The sequence below is a fragment of the Microtus ochrogaster genome, chromosome 22 (assembly GCF_000317375.1).
Source record: "Microtus ochrogaster isolate Prairie Vole_2 chromosome 22, MicOch1.0, whole genome shotgun sequence".
Lineage (NCBI taxonomy): Eukaryota > Metazoa > Chordata > Mammalia > Rodentia > Cricetidae > Microtus > Microtus ochrogaster.
Window position 1 is genome coordinate 32,174,006 of NC_022023.1, and position 7,292 is coordinate 32,181,297.

Here is a 7,292-nt window from a genome sequence, read left to right on the forward strand (position 1 = left end):
CAAAAAAAAAAAAAAAAAAAAAAAAAAAGGAAAGGGCTGGTTCCACTCATGTGTTGGACCTGGCCTCATACCAACAGGATCCTCGGCCACCACTAAACTGGTTGGTAGGCTGGAATGTTCTCGGGTGGCCTTATACACAGCTATAACTTGGAGTTTACATTCTGTGTCCTCCATCCACAGATTACTTTGTGCCTGAGGTGGGGAGATGGAGAGGTCATGAGGCTAGGAGCACCTGTGATATAAGAGACCAAAGAAATAGTGGGAGACCACAGAAGGGGAGGTAATGGGATGCTAAGACTCCAATGAAACTTGAGGAGAGAGTATACCCACTCAGGAAGACTTTCTTTGAACGTCTGTCCCTAGCGCCTCACCCTAAACGGGGTCCTTTGTTGACTGGCATTCACAGATTATTGCCTTTCTTTCTCCACTGGACAAAGTAGCCAAGTACTGCTCTGCCCCATCCTGGACAGGGACATTCTATGTGATGGTCACCAATTCCCTGGTCACATCAATCACTTGAGGCTGAGCGGCAAGGCAAGGCGGTGCTATGGGTAACCTGGAGAGGGAAAAAGTAAGGAAGGGGAACATGTCAATAGCTCCCTGACCCATGCTGATTTCTGCTCCTGTTTGAAACACCTAAACCAGTGATTGTTAACATTGGTTATACACTTAAATGGGAAACATGGAAACACACCACCACCTAATTCAAAATTTCCTATTTGGATTTTCTTGGGGTAGAGGGCAGGCATGCATGAGCATTTACTAAAGCCCAGATGGTTTTACCTGTAAGATACGGGCAATACAAGTCCACTGGTTCCTGCAACTCTGGTGCCACAGTTCTCAGTCTTGACACACTGACACCAGGAAACCATTTGGGAGGGGTGCAGCCAGTAATTAACTAAGAATTATAATTAAAATACCGACACTGCCAAGGGTTTTCTTTAGAAAGTGGTTTCAGGCTTATTCCTAAATTGATGTCATGGACCTTCAGCTTCCAAAATGATTTCTGGAAATGAAGAAAGAAGTGGAGTTGGTTCTGTCATGACATTTACTCTTCATTTGCGATCAAAATGCCATACCAAACAGTTAAGTGGATGAGCCTGTGGTATTCCCTGCAGGTTAGCATACCTCAGTAGCCAAAGGCCCTCATCATAACTCCTAGGTGCCCCTTCCCGCTTGACACTAAGCAATCTCTCAACTATAGGATTTGCTACAAAGACTTTCTCAGTCTCAGCTGGGTCTTTCCGTTCTTTTGCCTGGGTGGTGAAGTTGGGCATTTTGGCATCCATCTCTCCTTCTCCTCTAGGACTTCCGCAGTGAACTGCTTCACAGGCTGGCCTTCCATTTCCTGTGCACCCACTTATGCAAGAGCTCCAGGAACTGCCCTTGGCCTTGGCGAGACTTCGGGTGGTCTAGAGACAGAGAGCAGCGGCACACATGGGGGTTTGGAGCAAAGGGACAAAAGAGTAAAACCAGTAGACACAGAAGTAATTGTTCCCCAAGAACAACAGTAACACTAGAAAGCACAGGTATTCTGGAACCTCAGAAAAGGGGGAGAACTTGTTTAGGAGAGGGTTGTGGTGTGGATGGCAGCTAAGTAGAGTTTTCCAGGGGCGTCAGGGCACTCATCTCTAAGGAGGCAGGAGGCTCAGACAAGCAAGGATCAAACTCCTGGGGCACATCTAGTGGTGCTGGGCACAGGACAAGCGAGGGAGCCAGAAAACTCAGAGCCCAGTTTTGCCCCAGCCTAGCCAGACCTCATTTGGGTATGCTGTATCTATGTGTCTCCAACATCAAGATCACAGGGGTGGTAAACGGAGTGAAAATGCAAACCTTCCCATGCCCTAGCTTTGTGGTGTGATGGATGCTGAAGGCCACAGAGCCAGCTCCTCCTCATGGTCCAAATGATGGTGTGTGTGTGTGTGTGTGCGTGTGCGTGCGTGTGTGTGTGTGTGTGTGTGTGTGATGGATGCTCAAGGCTACAGAGCCAGCTCCTCCTCATGGTCCAAATGATGGTGTGTATGTGTGTGTGCGTGTGCGTGTGTGTGTGTGTGTGTGTGTGTGTGATGGATGCTCAAGGCTACAGAGCCAGCTCCTCCTCATGGTCCAAATGATGGTGTGTATGTGTGTGTGCGTGTGCGTGCGTGTGTGTGTGTGTGTGTGTGTGATGGATGCTCAAGGCTACAGAGCCAGCTCCTCATCATGGCCCAAATCTATCTAAAACCCCCTTCCTACCCCAACTCCAGCTCATTGTTTTTCTTCCCACCTCAGTGCTCTTTGCAGCCAACCTACCCTCCTCTCCCCAGTCCCACCCTCACCTCATCTCCTTCCCTCCAGCCCAATCCTCACTGTTCAGTCCACAACAACACTCACGTGACTACTGGGGGATGAGCTGTGTACCCTGCACTCTGCTGTGCATTTGAGAAGCACTAGAAGTAGATGTTAGGGTGAATCCCTACCCCGTCCCCAGTGGGAAGCTGAGGCTGAGAGTGGCCTACTTGGAATTAGGCAGTCAGCTTCTGGCTACCAAGCCAGAACTCCAATCCCATTCCCACTCAAAACTCAAACTCTGTCCAGAGCCTTATTCCTAGTCACCCGCTCTAGTTTCTGGCCAGCTGGGGCTGTCAGACAGCCTGGTGGCTGTGCCCTCACCTAGCACCTTGAGGTGCACAGTAGAGTTTCTGTGTGACTGTTATTCTAAGCTGCTGTCTTTATGGACAGTTGGAGATGGTGAGCAGATGCTGGTCTTCTGTGTGCTCCACAGACACATGCTCCTCTTTGGTCACCTACACACCATCTTGTAACCAGGTCACTTTGGACAATAGCCTTGCTAGTAAGGGCACCTTAATGTGAGCCATGTAGCCCACTTTCATGGTCTCAGGACAGCTAGTGTTTCCAGATGGATGCGTCAATGGAAGGAGATCTACAGCGCAAGGCATTGTGGGATGGAGGGGGAAGTGGTAGGATGGGGCGGGGGCTATGAGATTACAGATTGGTCCAGTATCTTTGAACCTGTCTATCTTCAGAGGAACTTACATGCAATGAATACTTGGGCTTACCTGGGGGTGGATAAATGTGGATTCACATCTCCACAGAGAACGTTACACAGCTCAAAGGTATACACTTTTAGTCCACGATTACCCAGCTGATAATATGAGCCCAGTGTGTGTTAACTCATTGGTTAACACACACTTAACCTGGTTACCAGGTTAGTAACTATTATAATTTCATTTTCTTTCCTGCCTCCCCTACTAGAAGAACCTCCTATTTTCAGTACCATCACAGAGCCTTGCCAAGAGGAGATGGATGGATGGATGGATGGATGGATGGATGGATGGACACATGAGGGCTGCCATGGCACGAATTCCACCCCTCCAGCTCTCACTGAACCATTCACAGCCTGATATTGCGATGAGCCTCTGTACCATGTTCCTGCTTGGTCAGAGGATGCACCACTCTTGCTGAGTCTGGCGTCTTTGATCTGAAGTGTGGGGGTCAGGCCACCCTCAGATGGTTTCAGAGCTCATTTTCGTCACTCCTCGGCAGCTCCTTCTTGTTGAACATTCACACACTTCGGTCTCTTTCTCGGAGTGGTGGATCTCACACACAGCGGTCCACCATTGCCACCATCGCTAGTTTCGCTTCTGTGGACTTCAGTGGCTCATCTGAGGCAGAGAGCAGGAGGTGGGCAGTTGTGTCCCACAGCTAGGGAAGCACCCTTCCTTTCATACCACTGCTAACCTCCATCTGACCTGGAGTCCCATCTTATGATATTTACATGGTCCCTCTTCCAGTGTATTAACAGCAGTTAAAAAAAACCTTATATAGTGTTAAAGATCTGATAGGCACTATTATAGCTAATTTTCACATATTGATTAATCTGAAGAATCCAAAAATAAGAATACGAAAGTGTGGATTCCAGAAATAAGAATGTAGAAATAAAGAAATATAAAGTTGTAAGCCCAGGAGAATGAGAGCAGACTGTCAGCGGCTTTCTCATCAGCTTAAGGATTAACTATAACAGCGGGTTACTCGGCTTTACAACCCATAGCTCTGTTTGTGAAGCTGAAGCAGCCCTCTGCAAACTCAGGGTTGCTCTGCAGACTGAGGATCAGCTTTTAGATACCCCCTGGCCACTCGTGGCCAGCAATTGATGTGAGCTGAGGTAACTTTTTTTTAAATCAATACTTTATTTATTTATTTAGTATATATACAATATTCTGTCTGTCTGTATGCCTGCAGGCCAGAAGAAGGCACCAGACCTCATTACAGATGGTTGTGAGCCACCATGTGGTTGCTGGGAATTGAACTCAGGACCTTTGGAAGAGCAGGCGATGCTCTTAACCACTGAGCCATCTCTCCAGCCCCTGAGGTAACTTTCAAATGATGGGATGGACGTGACTTTTGACTGTTTGGTTTTGTATTTTTCCCATACCCTTCCTTGCCATGCGAAACTGGCAGTGTCAGGGAGGTGCAGATCCTTGGTGAACACCATTATGGAGTGCCAGGGGAAAACAATGGGCTAAATACAAACACTAGTTTAACTGAAAAACTCTGTTAATGGAAATTTCAAAGAAGGGCAATTTGTGTCTATCACTTCAAGATTGTAAAAATTCCTTTGTTATTGCCTAGTGCTTGTTGTTTCTTCACATAAAAAGGGAGGGTTCAAAGCTGGCCTTTGCCATAGCCGTACAAGCGCGAACTCTGGCTGTGGTCTCAGTTAGCTGATAAGCTTTTTGTTCCCCCAGGGGAATTTATTTTTTTAATTTTTTATTTTTTTCCTGGAATAAAGTTTGCTTCTGGTTTATTAGACTTCAGTGGTCTGTCCCCATCTTTGCATGACACCCGTGGACCAACAAATCTAATTCTTATCTAGGTAGGTTCTATTATGTTTTCCTATTTTACAGACAGAGAAACTGGGGCCAAATAAGAAATAAGGCAACTTTCTGTGAATCACACATCTGTAAGTAGCAGAAGCTGAGACTTGGACCCCGGTAGTAAATTCCAGAATCTTCCCTCTTAACCACCATGCTGCACTGCCCCGTGACATTATTTCATAATCTCTAAGGAATAGCTATACCTTGAAGTTCATGCTTCTTTTTTATACTAACTCTCATGCCCCTGGAGTCCTTTCATGCTTAGACCACAGTTTTCTCTCCAATATGGCCGTAGATCCCTCCAGGCTATTCCTCTTCCTGACACACATTTTGGACCTAGATGCCCACTTCCATATCCAGCATGGTGAACTCTGCACACATCTTAGTCACTTTTCCATTGCTTAGGAAGGAAAGTGCTTATTTGGGGCTGTAGTTTCAGAGAGTTAGATACTGTCAGTATCATGGCAGGGAGCATGACACGGGAGCAGTGGCGGAGACCTCACACCTAGAAACATAACTACCAGGCAGAGAGAGCTTGCTGAGGATGGCATGGGCTTCTAAAACCTCAGTCTCCCCAGTGACACACCTCCTTCAACAAGACCACACATCCTAATCCTCCCCAAAGAGTTCTGCCAACTGGGGACCTAGCATTCAAATATATGGGCCTATGGAGGCATTCCCATTTTCAAACTGCCACGGCAGCCATCCAGCTGTCCCCCACAGTCAGGCGTAGGAACTGGCATCACTCACCCTTATGTTGGTAATGACCAGCATGCACTTGGTGCTCACCTGCTCACACTGTACCTGCTCATGGAGTACCGGGTCCTGCAAGGCTCAGTGTCCTACCTCACAGAACAGCTAGGGAAGGTGACAAAGGGGTTATAGGCTCCTGAGCTCCCCATTCCCCAGAGTCAGCATGACTGACCAGAGAGTGTGTGCGCATCTCTCTAAACATACCCAGGTCCAATAACCTCTCTAGCTTCATCATCCAGCTTGGTGAGACCCAAAGTCCCTGTCTTCCCTTAAGGCCCACAGTCTTTTCTTTATAATTAAATTAATTTATTTTACATCCTGACTGCAGTTTCCTCTCCCTCTTATCCTCCCATTCCCTCTCTCTACCCTTCCATCCATTCCTTTTCTGTTTCTGTTCAGAAAGGGGCGGGCCTCTCGTGGGTATCAGCAAAGCATGATGTATCAAGTAAGACTAAGCTCCTCCCTTTGCATTTAGGCTGGGCAAGGCAATCCAGTATGAGGAACAGGTTCCCAAGAGCCAGGCAAGGCATTGGAGACAGCCCCTGATCCCATTGTTAGGAGTCCCACAAATAGACCAAGCTACACCACTGTCTCATGTATATAGAGGAAGGTCCACATTCTTAATGCGTATGAACCCGTGAGATGCTTTCCCTAGGAGCAGAACTTCAGTGACCTTCAGGGTGATTTACTTCAGGCTTTCTGTTTGAAGGTGAGTAGACTAACCATTGCACATTGAAATGAACATGGTAGAGTAACTAGAAAAAAAGTCTAGGAACTAGCTTATTGCAGCGTTATCAAAGGTGTCCTGTTGATAGCTACAAGAGAGGAGCTGGTTTATTGCTAATGAGAAGGTCTGAGGAGCAGAAAGGGCAGCAGACATGGTGTAGCTAAGTTGGTTCCTGGCTAGGAGTTCGCCACCTTGATCCATATCATCTCAGTATTGGGGTCCTTCAGCTCCACAATACAGTCGAAGACTGTGGTGGTACCAACCTTGGTCTCTATGTCTTCGAGCGGCTTCAGAATCCAATGACCTGAGAGATTGTTTCAACAAAATACAAGGCTCAGAGGCACTCAGGCTCTATCTAGGCAGTGCCCACAGTCCTGGAGGTTAACCCTTAAAGGTCTAAGCTCATTAGATCTCACCTCCTGCCTCACCAGGCTCATTGATCAACTGGAGGATAGGAGTGTAGGGTTGTAGGAGATGAAGAAGGAACCATCATTCATAGAGAAGTCATGATGTGCCTGGGCCCAGGACGGACTCTATCATTAGATAGTCAGTGCTTAGAAAGAGTCTGAGTCAGTGAATAAATGACAACAGAAAAACAAATATAAGAGAGAAGTACAATTTTTGCTGATGTAGGAACTGAAACTCGGAGATACCCAAGACAATGGAAGTGTAGTTTGAACCCAGGTCTGTCTGAATCCACATGCATGCAACTGGGGAGGTGATGTAAGGATAGGAGTGTGACAGGATCTCTCTCTGCATTTGTGGTGGACAGCCTGCCTTGCGCACGTGTGAGTGCTAATGTGTGTGTGTGTGTGTGTGTGTGAGCGTGCGTGTGTGCATGTGCATATGTGAGTGCTTGTGTGTACATGCATGTGTGTGTGTGCGTGCGTGCATGTGTGTGTGCGCGTGCGTGTGTGCACGTGCATATGTGAGTG